The 18,320-nt window shown below is 48.2% G+C and overlaps 1 protein-coding gene across 1 annotated transcript in view; it reads left to right on the top strand.

The window, feature by feature from the left end:
• Nucleotides 1–9,182: 9,182 nt before the first annotated feature.
• ACAN (aggrecan) overlaps nucleotides 9,183–18,320 on the top strand; it is a 50,678-nt gene continuing 41,540 nt past the window's right edge. Inside the window, exon 1 of the mRNA XM_056347473.1 lies at nucleotides 9,183–9,547. The gene's annotated coding sequence lies outside the window, so the exon portion shown is untranslated. The remainder of the gene's footprint in view (nucleotides 9,548–18,320) is intronic.

Raw genomic sequence — 18,320 nt, 5'->3', positions numbered from 1 at the left:
CTGTCAAAGTGTGAAGCTTTGAGTGGGATTTTGGTTTTGAGATTGACTTTTTAACAATATTTTCTTGTCTACCAGCATGAAACCTATTTCACTTGCAAATTAGGAACTGAGATGTACACGGGGAAGGGAAAATGAATACTCCAGGGCAAGACTGAGACGGTTAAAAGGCTCAAGGGGCTTCTTGTGTTAATGGAGGACAGAAAAGGCTGACCTCCAAAAGATGAGTGTACACCTCTTACTGAAGGACTGAAAACCCATTTAACTACAGTAAGAAAAGCCCACTGCCTGCTGTGAATGTTCTTGGACTTTCTGCTTAAAAAATGACCTCTGGGCTGTTTCATGCCAGCAGAGCCGAGTATGTCTGAGATCCCCTCATTTGTCAGCTGAAGCTGCTCAGCCTGGAGGATTCCTGGAAAGTGGAAAGCTCCTTGCAGCTGAGTGTCTTGGCCTAGTCCTCTGCAGGGATTTTAAAGCAGCCAGCACAATATCCATGACCTTCTGAGTGGGAGATACATAAGATGTTCCTTCTAGTGCCTAGGAGGAAGCCTTTCCCCTCCTAGAAATAAGTGACTCTGGGTGAGGAGCACCTCATGCACCTCTCAGCACTGAGATGCACAGGTTCATTCCTCCTGTTTCTCAGCAACACTGGCCAGAGGACAAGTCATACCCAGCGCTGCCGAGCAGCCCCTTCCACAGTGGCAGGCCATCGCTGGTTTTGCTGAGCTTACTTTTCACTACTGACAAATCAGCTAAAATATTTCTTTGTGGAGGAGCATTGGTATGCTCATGTCAAAAGCCTTTCCAGCAATCTCTCCCAGCTCCAAAGCAGCTGAAGAGCCTGACACAGGCCACCAGTGCTTCTTTTGCAGAGAAGCTTTTTGAAGAAGGCAGAAGGAGCTACACCTGCTGCCGGACAATATTTGCTGCCTGTTCTTTGCACTCCTGCATCCTCTCACCTCCTCTTCCTCACCAAGCTCAGACAAGCAAACACATTTCATTGAAATAAAACGAACACCACAAAAACCTTGTTTGACAAAAAACCCCAAACAAAGCAAAAGGAGAAACTCTCTGCAGAATTTACCCTGCGCAGCCAGTTTCACTGGGGGTCAGGGAGACCCCCAGGCTTCCCCGCTGCCCTGTCGGCATGCAGGGAGAGGCAGCCAACCCTGCTTCGGAGCCCAGCACATGGCTGAGTGTGCGCAGTGTACGTCACCTCTGTAGCCAAAGTAAAAGAGTGCGAGACCATAAATATCCAGCCCAGCAAACCTGACAGGCTTGACGTAATCTCTCCGCCAGCTTCCAAGGTCAACAGCAATATGTTTATACTGCGCAGGGCGAGAAGAGGCATTCTGGGGGAAAAGCAAACAGAGGAGATGTCCTATGACTGTACAAAAGGTGCTGTATTCCTGTGTTGCTCCATCCCAGGCTGGGAGGAACATAAAATTAGCACTGTTTTCATTCATTCATTGTATAAATATTCTGCGTGGTGCCCACCCCCATGTTTCCTTGCTGAGCCTGCAAGGCTTCATCAGGGACGCTGGGAGGGGGGGAAGTTAGGTTCAGTCCAAGCAGCTGGTTATAAGGTGAGATGAGGGCATGCATGTGTGCAAAAGGGTAAAAAAGGAGGAAGCGAGAACTGAGATTTGTGTTCGAAGGCAAGCAGGGTGCAAGGGGAGTGTGCATGGGCAGGGAGGTGCACACAGCACTGCCCTGGCCAAGGGAGCATCCACACCATACCTCCTGGACAAAAGCTGTTTCACCATCACCTGGGAATGGCTGGGAAGGCTGGACACGTACCGTACACTCTGAACATGGAGCTGCACAGCAAGAAGGACAGCAGGTCCCTTGTGCAGCGGAGGCACTGTGGATGGAGCTTGACGGGCCGAGCAGTCACATCTCAGCCAAAGAAGGGGCAGGGAACTCAGGAGGACTACAAGGATGTTGTGAGCTTATGCAGGGGGAAAATTAGAAGGGCCAAAGCCCAACTAGAACTTAATCTGGCTGCTGCCATAAAAAAAAAAAGTAAAAAATGTTTCTATAAATACATTAACAACAAAAGGAGGGCTAAGGAGAACTTCCATCCTTTACTAGATGTGGGAGGAAACATTGTGACAAGGGGTGAAGAAAAGGCTGAGGTACTGAATGCCTTCTTCCCTTCAGTTTTTAATAGCAAGACCAGTTGTCTTCTGGGTACGCAGCCCCCCTGAGCTGGAAGACAGGGACGGGGAGCGGAATGAAGCCCCCATAACCCAAGGGGAAATGGTCAGCAACTGCTGCAGCACTCAGACACACACAGGTCTATGGGGCCAGACGGGATCCACCCCAGGGTGCTGAGGGATCTGGGCGAAGCGCTCCCCGAGCCGCTCTCCATCACTGACCAGCAGCCCTGGCCGCCTGGGGAGGTCCCAGCAGAGTTACCAGATGTGACGCCCATCCACAAGGAGGGACAGAAGGAAGATGGGGCCAAGGGGACAGAGCGCACCCTCAGGGAGCACTGCCCTGCTGGGGGGCAGGGGGCTCTGCAGAGGGGCCGGGCAGCCGGGCCCAGGGGCCGGGGCCGGTTGTGTCAGGTTCAGCCGGGCCCTGCCCGTGGGTCACACCAGCCCCACACAGCGCTGCAGCCTGGGCCGGCTGGGCATGAGCCCCCCGTGTGCCCGGGTGGCCAAGGAGGCCAGCAGCGCCCGGCTTGTGTCAGACACAGCGTGGCCAGCGGGGCCGGGGCAGTGACCGTCCCCCTGCGCTGGGCACTGGTGCGGCCGCCCCTCGAATCCTGGGGTCAGCGCTGGGCCCTCACTGCAGGGGGGACACTGAGGGGCTGCAGCGTGACCAGAGCCGGGCAGGGGCTGGGGAAGGGGCTGGGGCACAAGAACCATGGGGAGCGGCTGGGGGGGCTGGGGGGGGTCAGCCTGGAGAGGAGGGGGCTCAGGGGGGACCTTATCGCTCCCCACAGCTGCTGCAAGGGGCTGCAGCGAGGGGGGTCGGTCTCTTCTCCCAGGTCACAAGTGATAAGACAAGAAGAAATGGCCTCAGGTTGTGCCGGGGGAGGCTTAGATTGGGGATTAGGAAAAATTTCTTCACTGAAGGGGTGGTCAAGCACTGGGACAGGCTGCCCAGGGAGGTGGATGAGTCACCATCCCTGGAGGTGTTTAAAAGACGCATAGATGTGGTGCTTAGGGACATGGATTAGTGGTGGACTTGGCAGTGCTGGGTTAATGATTGGACTCAATGATCTTAAAGGTCTTTTCCAACCTAAACGATTTTGTGATTCTATGATTAACAGCCCTGTGCAGCCCTGCCACTCCGGGCTGCATCCTCACCACTCCCCTCACCAAGGAGGTGTCAGCCCTTCCCTGCACCCCAAAAGCTCCAGCCAGCTGCAAGAGGCAGTTTCCCTGGGGTGCCCTCCATGAGCTCAGAGGGATGAGCATCCCCAGGGCACCAGCCACCCCCTCTGTTGCCAAGCCCCAGCCCAAATGGCAGCATAAACCCTGGCACTGCACATGTTTAAGCTAGTGAAGCCCATTCCCCCAGACACTCCCTTCACACCCTGCCTGTGGCCATCCCAGGTTGGAGATGAGATGCTGGGCAGCCAGGACAAGCACAAGGGCCCTCACCCAGGCGAGCCTGTGCTGCCCAACACTGAACGTCTGACTGGAGGTATCTGTCCCCACTCCCTCCGTACAGCCTTGTTGTGCAATCGGAAAGACACCAAGAGGACAGGAGAAGCAAAAAGAAAATATTTCCTACAAAATCCACTGCCAAACAAATGTCGTTCTGTGCGCACCATCCCAGCCGCTGGCCTGGGCTTCTATTTTTATCGGGTGATGAACAAGCCACAATACTGGGGTGGGGGCGAGCCCCAGTGTTTACGTCTGCCGGCGCAGGGACAGCCACTGCGAGCAGAAGGCAGCTCATTCAGCAGGAGCTGGAGCGTCCTGGTTGCTGCAGGTTGAATAAGTACATTGTCCAGTGCAGGAGGTTCAGGAAGGGCACCGTTTCCAATCTGGGATGCAAACAGGACTGGGAGAAGTTTTGTGTGTGTATGGAGTTTGCTTTTTAAATATGGAGTGAGTTTTCCACCTATACCAACAAGGCTGATATTCACTCTGAAATAAAGGGTCACAGGTGCTGTGTTTGGGGGGGGGAGATTCCTCCATGTCCTTTTTACCCCCAGATGTTGACACATTTCTTTTCAGTCCTCTCCAATGGATAACATCTCAGTGGGTAAAGCCTCTCCTGGGAGGTTTCAGACCCCTCCTAGCTTTTAGTTAGAGGGATTTCAGCACTGTCTCTTCCCATCCCTCCAGTGGGACCCCAAAGTAAGACCATACAACCCCCACCCAGGACCCAGCAACAGGGGTTCTGCAGGGACATAGACACTTCAGCATCACACCATACTTTCCCCATCCTGGGATCTTGGCTTGGAGAAGTGCAAGCCCCAAACGTGAGGTTCAAAGCTGACGTTGAGGCACCCTGACAGCAGCACTTGGGCAACAGCTGTTCAGGCTTTGCCCATGAAATACTGAGGATAATCCTTGCTGATGCAGCCTCAGCACCAGCTTTGGAGGGTTTCCTCCCGGTGCAGGAGTTTCACCACCAGAACACCCAAGCCAGTCCCCAAGTAAGCAAGAGGAAGCTGCAGTACCCATACAGTGAGGGCTGTGTGCATAGTCTGGGCTGTAAGCAGTAATGAGCCGTCCAAATGGATGTATGTACATGTGTGAGTGCACATGTCAGTGCCTAAACCCTCAGCCTTTCTCTCCCATCCACACCCGCACACTCAAGCCGAAAGCTAGAAAGGATGTGAAGTGTCAAGCACCTGAGCAGAAACACAGAAAACGGGCCATCTCAGCACTCTCCCCACCCTCTCAATTAGTCTCTCGTTTCTCTCATCAGTCAGCTCGCTTTGGTGGTGCTTGTCTCGCTCCTGCTGTGGGAGGTATGGAGGCTGTCAGCCTGCTTCCTCCACTCCCTGCTTCCCAGCCACTGCTGCTGGGAGGTGAGCTCTGGGCTGGCAGGTAGGTTGGGAGCTGCATCCCATTTCCCACCTGCATCAAAGCACAGCAGAGGCTTCTAAGGGGCAGCCTCACCCTTGCAGAGCATGGCTGCCCATCACTGCCTCAGAAAAGAAAGGTTAGCAGTGCAGGCAAACCCACTCCTGAGTTGCCGCGGCTGGTCAGGGCCTTTGCTGGCTCTGCCTTTGAAAGAGGGAATAGGGCTGGGAGCAGGGATGCTCTAGCTCTGACACTGGCTTCACCCATAGCCTTGAGCAAGTCATCTTGCCTCTGCCTGCCTCAGTTCCACGTGGTGTCAGGGCTTTAGGAGCACCACATGGCAGTGGGACCTCAAGTACTGTTACCTAAAGGAACCTGTGACGGAAAAAATGTCTGTTGTAATGTGTTTTGAACTCCTCAGACACTGACTGTAAAAGCATGACAGTACTTTCTGGGCACAAGCCCAAAGCTCCTGGGGTGCCCCTCGATTTCCAGTGCCTTTTCCTGAACACAGGTCACAGACTTAAATTACGCACCAGCCCACTCAGCTACCTTTGCACAGAGTAGCTGGGATCTCGTACCCCCTTCTCATGTCTCTGTTGTTCTTTTCTTGAATGCCTAATTAACTTTTAATAGGACACAAGTGTTCTAGGGACACAAAATCTTCCTTTTCATCCTGACAGTAAGACAAGGGTTTGAGCTGAGAGCTGTGAGATGGCTGCACTGGTAGCTGCAGCAAAGGAGCAACAGTGAGTGGTTTGATTTGCACAATTTTAAAAGCAGTTTGACATTTTATTCTTTATTCTACTATTTGTTCTATTTTTTTTTTTCCCTCTCTCTCTTGGCTGGAAAGCCACCCAAGCCTGCCTTTCATTGCTTCTGGAAAACAGCAAGCAACTATCACCTTAACTGATATAATCTTCTTCTGTCTGGTATTTTTCTCCTTTTCTGCCTACCTACGTCCAGTGACTGCTTCCACCATACAAATTCTGGATATTCAATAGTTTTCATGGCAAAAGTGTTACCCACTCTTCTTTGGCCAAAAGGTTTGTCCTCTGTTCAAATATTTGCACTCCCTGAAGGCTGAACTTCACTGGGAATAGACATAAGCCTCCTTGGAACTTTATAATGACATGTAAAAATCTTACCTCACTGTAAGCACTTTTGCAATGTGTTACCTGTATTTCAAAGAGCTCTGAATCGTTGCTCCCCTACTCTGAACAAAAAACAAAATCCATATATGTGACTTTTTTTTTTACCTGGCTTCTCCTCAGCTTAAAAAAACAAACACACACAAGAGCAGTTTATGAATCACAATTTCTCTGAACGTATTTAGCTGTTTTTCCAATCATTCCTGATGCAGACAAAAAACTGGGACAGCCAGCAGGTACTGAGCAGTTTCTACCCTTTTCCTGAAGTTGCTAAGAAACTACGTTGTGTGGAGCATCACATTTTCCTAACTAGTCATCTCTGAAATGGAATTTTCTCTGTTCCCTGGTTTAAGCTAACCAAAGGTTTAGATGGGGTTTTCTTCACCAAACCACAGTAGCAGCAGAGGGTACACAGGGCTCACAGTTATTCCACAGCAAAACAACTAAACATATACATTACCCAAAAGGTCTTTATGTTACGGGGAGAAAGGGCTGTGGTTGGGCGTGAGGTGTTTCAGAGTCTCACATACATGAGTCTGAACAAAATCAGTCAGGTCACATTTTATAGCTCCTGCCTATGTGCTTTTTATCCCCAGCTGGAAATGCTGAGTCCTGCCTAAAGCATGAGCTGTCGTGCCGCATCTGGAGTGTGTACTGCCTGTCCCCTCTCATTGCTACTGCTACACCGTGCTGCCTGGTGCAGAGACACCCCAGCTAGCAAGGTGGGGTGGCAGGTGGTGCTCCACTGCAGCCTGCGTGGTTCTGTCTGTCCCAGCCCACCCAGCAGCTGGGGGTGGTGGCAGCCCTGGGATGGATGTGATGCCCTTCAAGTAGGTGGGAAGGCCCTGCCTGACCTCAGCAGATGGAGAATTAAAGTTGTTACAGACCAGCAGTACTCTTACACACTAAAAGGTGTGTGAGGTGGGCAAATAAAGTCCAGCGGTTTCAGATGGGGCTGTAAATGTACTGTCCTCTCTAATGGCTGCAAAGCTTTCCCTCACTGCCCTTTGACTTTTGACATAAGGGCACCTGGAAAGTTTTACTGTTAGTATCTAGTGCTTCACTGCTGAAAAAAAAGGGATGATATGAGGGGAAGACTGACAATCCAGATCTGGTCTTGAATCTCTAAGGCAGAATAAGGTACTTATGGGAAGAAGCAAGTCTTTGATCTGGGAGCATTACCTGTTAGGACGGTGGATGCACGGCTCTCACGAGAGGACATGAACATTGCAAAAACATTATAAGCTTCAGGTGTAAAAGCGAGAGAGTCAAGGAAGCATGCTTTGAAATGAGACATGGGGTCCAAACAATTCACGGAGAAAGGAGAAACTATTATGTCATAAACCAGAAAGCAAAGGAAAGTGCTGGGAACAGAAAGAGAAGTGCAGATGTTAAAGACTGTATCAAAAAAGAGCTGGAAAGAAAGAGGCTGAGGACAGGTGTGTGGTTTGGGATGACCAAGGAGGACTTCTCTGCACTCAGTTTTGAATTTTACATTTACTCCAGGCTGGCGATGCTCTCTTCCATGTTAGGGAAAACAGCTTTTTCTTTCTTAAATCCAGAGGGCTTCCCACCTTTTAAAACCTCTTTAAGAACTAAGGGCTTTTAAAACTTTTCCTTCTTTCCCACAGGAACAGCAATGCAGAAAGTAGGCTGTTAAGACCTGATATAATTTGACCTACAAAATTATTCATCTCTTCGTCTCCTGCTCTTCTCTGTGGTAATCCGCATCACAACCTGCAAAAAGACTTTCTCTTAGGCTGGAGATACTGACTCTCCTGCAGCAGAGGCACCTTCACCAAAGAGCTGTAAGGAGTTGTTACTACCCAGCCTGCATCATACCATTGCATTTCTGCACTCAGGATCACCACACCGTGATCTCTTGGAGATCTCTTAGCAGCCAAAATAGCAATGAACAGGGAAGCAAAGAGACCAAGTCACAGTGTGGACAGTCTCAGCCTAAGCTACGGTCTTCTTGCAAGCCTGAGCAACTTCAAACCCAAGATCTTTGTCCACCCTCAGGTTTCCCTGCTGAGGTACAACAGGTTTTTCAGCCAGAAGAGGTTTTCTCACCTGTGAGAGTCTCTGCAGCTTCCCACCTCCTCCCAGCCGTCATCCTAGCCTTTCACAAGCTTAGGTGTGGGCCTGCAGCAAGACACCCATTCCCTCCTCCCCAAACACAGCCTTTCCTCCCACTCAAAGGTACCAGCATCCCCCACAGTAGGAATAAAAAATAATCAAAATACATTACAGCACCAGAACTACCAAGAATTCAGTTACGGGATCATCCTCCAAATTTTGGAGAGGTTACTTCAGTGTCCATCATCACTAGGTGCTTACAGGCTCCATGTTTCTTCCTATTTCACCCCAAACAGCTTTTTTAGACACATCTACTCTCAACAACTTTCTTTCTCTGCCTTTATAGCACTTATCAGTTACTGATGCTCCAGGTGCTTTCCATTTCCTAATACTGAACATCCCTACCCAGCTCCACTGCTATCACCTGCCTCTTCCTCTGCAGCAGCTAGTGGAGCCCTGTAAGAGAGTTTCCTAAACTTTCTTGTTTGCTCCTCTCTTTGGATTTCCTAGATTTGGTTGTTTCTACTCAGACTGCAGTGATGTTGACTGCATCGCAGACGCACATACTTTGCTCAGGTTCCTTAATTAGCTTCATCTTATTTTAGTTTGCATAAACCATGTTCTCTTTTCATTACACAAACTATTTCTTCTCTCTCAACCACTTGTGGTGCTCCAGCCAGTTTGCTTCCAAACCAGAGGGCTAAATTTAATCCCCCCCTCCCCATTCAGCTTTCTCCATTTACAGTATTTTATTTTTTTTGGTAATGCTTTTTTTCCCCCCTTTCTTTTCTTTTCTGGGTTGGGTGGTTGGTTTTTTTTTTGCTTCTTTCCAAGAGGCTGGGCTTCCTTTTCTGTCCATAAGCCCTCCTATTTCCCCCTGCCCCCTGGATGCCTGCCTACCTTTACTCTAAAATCCAGAGGAGGATCCAATACACTTAGTTTGCCAGCTCTTCAAGAGGTATCTAAGGAGGCTGACAGGAGTTTGATGGTCTCTCTTGCAGCCAGTGGCAGCTAATGTGGTCTGAAACCCTCTCTTTCTTTTTTGCCATTCACACACAGTACTTACTCTTCAAGCCTGCTGCTGCTGCCACTGCCTGAAAGGACCTGAAATACCACACAGGGAATTTTGATTTCTTCTGGGGAACCAGGGAAGGAAAAAAAAAAAAGGAAAGGCAGGAAAACTCATCTGGAGATTGTGAAGAAGACATACAGTAATAGCAAGAAGTGGCAAGCTCTTTCCTTCTTGAACACCGAAAAACACCTCATTTGTCTGCCAGGTGTATGGGACTTAGCTTCTGGAAGCACTGCACTGAACTGTTAAAGGTAACATACTGCACTTTCCTCCCTCCTCTCTCTTTGGTATCTTTTCCTTAACTTTTCTACTTCTTTCCTCAGTGCTCTAAAGATGCAGGCTCTCAGTCAGTGGATTGGTTGTTTCCCTGGTGAGCAACCAGCAGAGAAATGTGAGAAAAGTTGTAAACTGAGCCCAAGCTTCTCCACAGTTTCCCTTCTGCCAGCAGCACTGCTGTGAGAGGGGAGCCTGTGCCCCGAGTGCCTCTCAGGGCGACGGTCCCCAGCGACAACCCACCCGTTATGGGGAGAGAACCTATATCCAGAGGCAACAACTATGTGTCAACTTTATCAGTTGGCTGGGGAAGGGAGGGAAAGCAAACCCCTGGCTTAAGAGATCCTATAGTCAAAACCACGAAGCGGGAGAGCAGAGACAGGGTTACCCCCATTCTCCCTCCCCAAAAGACCCTCTGACCCATCGGTGTTTCTTTGTGATGGATTTCAGCTACTGATCAAGCACTGGAGATGTGTCTGATCCTGCTTCTGAGCACTGGGGAAGGAGGCTGCTGTCGTGCTGATTTGTTGCAAGCGTCCCAAACGGCTGCAGTGTCTCTCACGATTATTGCTTTGATTGGTGTCATTGCTTTGCTACAGGGAAGGCAAAGGGCGATCTCTGAGCTAGAGGGGCGTTAAGCTCTGTAGGGGCTGACAAGTTCAGAAAGAGAGTGAAGAGAGCCTGGATGCCGGAGGGTTTGACAGCACGCTCCCTTTGCGTGAAGATGGCAGGGACTGGTGGTTGGCAGCGTCTCCTGCATTATTTCCATTTAGCTGCTTCGGGCGTTACTCAGTACCTGCCCTCTTTCCGAATCCGTTCACAGATGAAGCATATTTTTAGCAATAGTTTTCAGAGAGCTGAGCTCTTCTCCAGAAATGGGCAGAGCAAAAAATAAGATTTTATTTTTCAGAATCTATCAGAAATTTCTTCTTTTCGTTCATTTGCTACTTTTTAAGGCTCTTGATTTAAACCTTGTGCTAAGTAATCCTCTGCAGAAAGCATAAATTTTAACCTTTCCCTTTTGAGTCGTTTAGCCAAAAAACTTCAGTTTGAAAAGCTTTCCTAGCTTTCTAAAATAAGTTTGCCAGATGTGGAAAGGGGATAACATCCCACAACGAAATAGTTGGGAGAGAGGAATCTCTTAGCATTCCTCACTACTTTGGGTTTTGTCTATAAGCTCCCGATAAATGACGTTGGCTGGGCAGAGGGGCCGGTGGTTTGGGGACTGAGTTTGGTGGGTTTTCTGATCTTGCAAAGGAGGGCAATTCCATGTGCTTTTGGAAGCTATTTGTTTCTTTGCTTTGGTTGTTTGACGTTATATTTTCCTTCTGGCTTCAAGAGACTGTATCTGCCTGACAGGTCAAAGGGGAGATGCTGCCCCTTTCTGAGATGTTTTGAGTTGCTGTCGGAGTGAAGAAAGGGGAGGCATCGCCTCCCACCATCGCTGGATGGGGCAGAGGGTGTGGGCTGGAGATGTACCTGTGCTGGCTGAGCGCTCTCAGCAGCCTGAACGGTCTTTGGGGGAAGACTCCATCTGTTCCACTTGAGCTGCTGTTTAATGTTTCCTATAATCACCTCCGTGTACAGTAGCAGGGTTTGACAGCATCACAAGGACTGGAGGATGGATGGGTGAAGAGAGCTGATGAGATAGGAAATTGAGGGAGTGAAAGAGATGGAGGGAAAAACTTGCTAAGGAAAAGGGGTTATTAATAAAGTTCAGTGGACTTAGCACTGTCAGAGCAAACAGCAGCTCATCACAGTAAAATACTATCTAATTAGTGAGGAACATTAAGGGTTTTAGAGAAGAAGAGGATGGATGGTATCACTTCAAAGACAGAAATGAATGAATGAATGTGTAAATGAAAAGAGAGACCAGCTTGTTATTCAGTGCTCTGGTATCACCCAGGGATGTGCATAATGGTCAGAAACCCTGAGGACTCTAAAATCCACTTCATTATCGATCTCTTCTTTCCTCTTCCCTCTCTGAGGCAGATCCTCTGCAAACTCTGTAAGTTGCATGGATCCAGTGACTTTGTTGCCTTTCCATGCTGGCTTACACTGGGCAGAAACGCTGGCTGGTTGGGGGGCCAACTGATCCCATTGTAAAAATCAACGGGACCTTTCTTAGCTGCCTGAGACATCTTTTCCACCACCACCCTCCTCCGCCCCCTTGCTTCCCCCTTTCCCCCACCAGTGGTGGGACAACTGCTCTACCACAAGACAACCTTCCCCAAACTGCTGTCTTCCTCCTCCTCCTTTATGCCCCCCTCCCCGAACCCACTGCAGCCTCCACGTGTGAAACAAGCTGGGCTGTGTGTGCCGCTCTCAGGCAGCTTCCCAGCAGCAGCAACAAAAGCAGTGTTCATAGCGGGGCTGGACCACATACGGAGCCAGCGCGCGACGGCTGCTGAGCAGCCCAGAGCAGCCGGGGCTGTTTAAAGAGTGAGAGAGAGAGAGAGACGGCAAAGAGAGGGAGCTGTTATATATTTAAAAAAAAATACTTGAGCCCAGTGCAACAACGGAAACCTTACAGTTTACTTTTAAAAACTCAGTGCTTCCTTGTGAGAGGGCCGAACAGCTCAGCCTGTGTGTGCGGGGCAGGTCTGCGGGCTCTGCCTGTGTGCACAAGGGTGGGTGTGTGAGCGCTGCCTCCCCTCCCCTCCCTCTCAATGGACTCACAGTATAAATCTAAAGAAGCTTTTTGTTGGCCTGATGAATAGGCAGGGGGTTTTGTCGTGCTGCCCGCGCAGCCTTTTTTGAGACGCTTCACACGAGATTTTTTTCCTCCATGAGCTTTGCGTTGGGCTTTCCCTTTTTAAGAAAAATTTCCATTTCTCCCTTGCATGATATTCCCCCTCCTCAGTGATTGCTCTGTACATTCCAGAGAGCAGAAAGGTGGGGGGAAGGATGAGAAATACCAGAATCGTTCAGCTTGGGTACCCCAAGAGCCTCTGTGTGCTTTAGCTGTTGAAATGCCCTGAGGTGTTAAGTAGCAGCCCTGTGGACCACCATGCTCCAATTTCCTTCCCCTGCTTTACAAGCCCAGCCGCTGTGCAGTCGGCTTTAGTGATCTAATGCTCCCAATAGCTTCAGCCCATTGACAGAGGCAGCTGGAGCTGTGTCACTGCCCCGACAACCAAGTAAGGATAAGGGAGATGATGGGACTTGAGCACGCTGGCCATGCAGCCAAGTCCAGAAGCCACTAGGTCCCTGTTCCTGCTGTGTAAGCTGCATGGAAGCAACCTGGGAGCCGGCTTTGCCTGCGGGTTTCCATGGCTCTGCCTTTCCCTGATGCTGGCTGAGGATGTAACCTCACTGGGCTTGGGAGCCACGGGAAAGAACAGAGCTGAGGCCACAGAAAGGACTCTGCTGAGAGAAGGGAGCAAGAGATGAAAGCAGGGAAACAGAAGACCTCTGACAAGTGTAATCATCCGGGTTTCACCTTTGTAGTTACTCTTTATGTCAACCAAGGCATGGCAATGCACGGCTTTTCTGCAAACCCCAGTGTGAGCCAGAGACAGTGGATCAGCTGAAGTAGGGGAAACTTTGGGAGAGACCCAAAATTAACTCAGATGAAGAGTCCTACCTCACGGCTCCGTTCCCCCAGGTTGTCACTGTGTCCTGAGAATGTGGAGGCTTATGATGGAAAGGAGCAGTGATTGCTGTGAAGAACCTGGGTGACGGGTTGTCCCAGGAAAGACAGGTCTGTGCTGTTTGACCTGGCAGCAGTACTTGCTGCGACAGCTAGTGAGGTACTGCGTGAACCTTGAACACGGAGACAGTCCTGGTTTCCACCATGTTACCAGGGAACTACCTGGGAGCCAAGGACCTTCTGACACACATTGGTGCTGCACAAGGGTGGAAAGAGCTGAACCCAGCCTTCCCCCATGCCCAGCAACGGGTAGGGCAGGTCCCAGAGGAAAGGCACTCGCTTCAACAGAGGCCACATCAGGCAACGCAAGAAAAAGGGCATTTGCAAGAGCGACCATGTTGTATTGTAGGGACAAAGTGATCAGAAAAGGAAATATCTTCTGGCAGGAGAGTGCTCACGGGTTAGGCCTGACAGGAGTAAAACTGTCTATTAAGCCATGCCAAATAAACCTAGCTTACATTAGTGGGAGAATACGGAATGTAAATACTTATGCTTCAGGGCATAAGGTAACCACTAAATGTCTAGTGTTAAAAAGAAACTTCCTCCTCAGCAACTTATTCCCTATTTTTTGATGATGGGAACTTTTCTCTGAAGCTGGTGATATAGGTCTTGTCCAAGACAGGATACTGGCCTGAACACACCATTGGTTTCATCTGGTCTGGCAATTTCCATGTGCCTTTGGCTTCTCCAATGCCCTTGGTTAGCACTGGGCAGAGAACTGGGACACTTTATTAGCAGTACTGTAGAAAACCACTGAAGGACAGAAGGAATCTTCTGTGATGGCTGCAGGAGTTACAGATTTGACTTAATAGGCGAGAAATTTAAATAGGAGTAATTTGGCAGGGAAAAAAAAAATCCATAGGGGAAACTAGTAAGAAATAACCAAGGAACATCTCCTGACTGAGGTTAGATCAAAGACTGGAGGAAAAAGGTGTGTAAAGAAGATGCAGAGGCCAGCAGCTGATAAACAGCTGAAAATGATGGTGCTGATCCCTTCCAGCTGGAGTTCCCATCCATCATTCACACCTCCGTAGGGAGAGCAGCCGCTCTCCTGGTGATTGAATAACCTATAATCCACAGCAAAACCCGCTGCTCCTGCTGGGATCCTGCACAGGGTCAGGGATAAACACCCCGCCACAACCTTGGAAATCCCCGGGCACCACAGGCTTTGCACAGGGCAGGGCAGATTCAGTAGTTTTGCTGGCACAAATCTATTGACTTCATAAGGTTACTCCAGCTTAGCAGTCCTGTGGTACAGCAGCCGTAGATCTAAGTGTAATTAACATTACATCATCTCTACCACAGTTTCAAGGTTGAAATAATCACGTAGTTCACATATTGGAAATTACAGGATGGCTTTCATATAAATGATTAACTGTCACTATTACTTACCCCAGAAAAATAGTTTCTATGGTGTTTGGTGTATAAATAATACCCTGTACCTCTATAGCACTTGGCTTCAAAGTAATACTTCAGTGCTATACCATAACGAATACCCTCCCATTCTGTAATAACCGGTCTGCAAATGATGTCTTTTCCTCTGTTGTAAATTATACCATGCAGCTACTGCCACTGCTGCTGTAGCATTCAGTCTGGTTAGTAAATAATACTCTTTCCCTACCATTGTATCTGGGGTTTAAATAATACCCTGTCCTTATACAGTAGTTGGCATGTAAGTGTCACCCTAATCCTGCTTGGTACTTTGGAGTGCACAGAACATCCTGCTGCTGAGGAACAAATTGCAGCCTTCCTCTCTATAGTATTTGCCCTCTAAATATTACCCTGCTGTTTTGTCTACCACTTATTGTATAAATGATACCCTGCTGCCTTGTAGTAATTGATATGTAAGTAATACCATCAGACTGCAGGGTACTTAGTCTGCTAATACTGCCTACTACACCGACATTAGATGACACAGCAGGGGATGCTGGGCTCCCAGCTCAGCCTTTCATCACTGTTACTCGGGCCTTCTCTCAAAGACCAGGGTGGTCAGCAACCACAGAGCTGGATCTATCCTGCAACCATCACTGCATGTCAGCAGGGAAAAGGGGGTCACCCCTTTGCTTAGCCAGCTAGCCCATGGGATCTTGACCCTTTCTGGTGTCCTTCAAGATCACGAGCTGCTTTGCCAAAGGAAGGGAAAAATCCTTGTCTCTTCATGATTCCTAGGTTCCCTGCAGTTTGCCTCTTAAAAAACCCACCTTGATGCTAGCTAATAGCAGAGATTACCTTCCAGTCTCAATTGCATGGTTTCCTGTCATAGGACAGCATGAAATGATTCAGCACCACCAATAATGCTGAGTCATGTTTAGCAGAGGATGGAAAGGTCTTCACTGCTCTTATTGTTGGGCTCTGAATCTGTCCAGCTTTTTCAAATGCTGCAGACAAACCCCAGCATGTGCTTGAGACTACAGCTCCGTGCAGTGCTGTACCCATTTCATCTGCACAATTACTCCCATATCAGTATGGCGATGGGCATGTGTACCTTCCTTCACACCTTTCTGAAGCATGTGAATGCTGTTTTGGGCCATTCTTTTGCTGTATCCAGGCATGCATGTGGGTTACAGGCATGAAGATCTGAGAGTCAACCAAGATCTTAATTTCAGTTCATCTTCAATGCTGTGCTTCCAGCTCTTACTAACATACTCAAAGTAACTCTTAATTACCTAGCCCAGGTACCATTGCAACTCTGACCAAGACGACACCGAGTTCAGGGCGGACTACAAAACCTTCCTGAGAAGCAAGATAAGTTCTCAGGTGAGCTGGCCTCTGCTGGACATCACACTGCCATGGCATGGTGCTTAGCTGGGTGGCAGCCAGCTCAGTCTGCCTACAGTGACATCCTTCTGGAAGAAATTAGGGCAAGTGCCCGTCAGTCTTCATCTGCCTTATTTGTTAGAGAAGTAATGCATTTTACCCTAGCGACCCTGTTTCAAAGAGCTAATAAACTTTTGTCCTTCCTTCTGCTAGCCCCATCAGATGTTCTCCTTTAGGGAAGGTAAGGTTTGTAAGCAGAGGTGGTATCTTTAAGAGCAGCAGAGAACACCGGAAAGCAGAGATGCTTTGGCTAACACAAGCCCCTTTTCCACTTCTCAATCCATACAGGCTACCTTGCTTCAGATGTTGTTTTGGCTGGTTTCATACAATTGCCACCAGCCTCCTACTTTGAATAAGCACATCCAACTGACATAAACCCACATACTTTATGAATATTATGCTCAGCCTTTTCTGACCTGGTGCTAAGGTCCTCTGCTCTCCCTGTATCCTCTGTGGCAGCTCATCTGTTCACATGTTGTTGAAATGAGAGTTTTGACAGCTTCAAGATCATGGTCTAGCATCAAAGGCAAGAAAGTTGGGTTTGCTCATGCTTAAAATGGAAACACCTTTCCCATACTGCAGTCTCAGAGTAATGCTGAAGCTTTATTCCTGCCTCCATTATGTGCATTGGTGAAAGCGAAGACACTCAAATACTCTGGTTGGCACCTTCTCTTCAATCCTGGCACAGTTTATTTCCAATTTCTTCTATTCTCCAACTGGATTGCTCTCTGTTCTGCAACAGCAACTGCAAATACAGCTGACTTTTTCTGCAGATCTCTGTAGATTTCCGTACATTATCCATCAGAGACGTCTCTCTCATCTGTGCTGTGGTGTAATTAAACAATAATATTTCAAAACTGATTTGATATCAGGGTCATTAGACACTCAGATAGCTGATTGGATTTATCTCCCTTATAAAATTATGTCCTTTTCCAGAAGTTGCTTTAGGGACTCAAGGCCACGTTTTGCAGAAGCAGCAGAGTGCCCAAAGACACGAAGAAGCACTTCTGCAAATTCCGTTAGGTGCCTCGCTCATCCATTTGCATCTTTAAGTTCTGAAATACCATGGACAATTTGGCAAGCTATCAGAGTTCTACTCTGATTTTCATCAGAGTTTTACAGATTTTGACATTCCTAAAAATCTCACAGTACCGTGCAAGAATGCACGTATTTTTTGCTGTAATATCAAAACTTGTATTCAATATATTTTAAAGCTCAGTTTAGAAGCCATCTGCTAATTTTCTTACCAACCAGTGGGCCTTAATTCTCTTGCTCTCCAGAATACTTGCTTATACTTTTCATTCTCTTGCAACATCCTTACGGTAGGAAAAAGATTGCATTGAGTCTTTCAGAGGGCAAGCACAGAGCGCACAGCCGAAGGGGAGAGGATGTCTGATGTGGCTTTTGAGCATCCTCAGTACTGCACGGGAGGCTCGAGAGGCTCCCAGACATTAGCTGGACACACCTGGGGTCTGCATGGACCAGTCTTTGATGACCAGAATGAATATCAGCTGTAGCCACTCACCTTCCCAGTATACTTCCATTAAAAACTACTAACTTAAAGTATGACTCCTTCAACCACATTTGCAGGAATGCTCATCCTCGAATGTTAGAGAAAATTTTTGTTTTGAACACTTAGCTGTCGACTAGTTTTCCTGAACGTCGTTCCCTTTGTGTGGTTTATTTATATGATGTGGATCAACGTGCATTAATGCTGTGCTGGCTTTTCAGTTGCAGCTATGGAGTTACCACGATCTGCAGACTGCTCTGTGACAGTACCCAAATGTTATATATGATTAGATCCAGTTCTCATACTGGGTGTAAAAGCTAAACAGGATTTTCCTTGCTATATCGTCTTATGGAATTAATTCTTCTTCTGTCTGAAAGCAGAGTGCTCTGTACAAATTTGTGGGGATTTAGGCTTCCTTTGCACAGCTCTCCCTGCTGTCTGTTCGGGACTTGCATGCAGTTACTTGTCTAAACTAGGTTTTAATACCAGAACTCGAGCTTAATGTTCCTAACCCCAGTGGTAAATGGCATCTTTTCTATTGATTCCAGTGGTAACTGGATCCGGCCACCAGATAATTTACCTGCCCATCTTATTGGAAGAATTAAAAGATAGTTTGGTTAAAATAGATCATAATTATTACTTGCCTTTGAATTGGTCTTTTATGTCAATAGTATAAAACAAATTCTACTTTTACACGGTTTCTCTTGCTAGTGTTGTGTGTATGAGTTAAAATACCAGTGTAGTGTGCTCCAGAATCCATTTTAAAGCCCAC

Source organism: Falco biarmicus, chromosome 7 (genome assembly GCF_023638135.1).
Source record: "Falco biarmicus isolate bFalBia1 chromosome 7, bFalBia1.pri, whole genome shotgun sequence".
Lineage (NCBI taxonomy): Eukaryota > Metazoa > Chordata > Aves > Falconiformes > Falconidae > Falco > Falco biarmicus.
Note: the sequence above shows the minus strand (reverse complement) of the source record. Positions and strands in the feature narration are given on the sequence as shown.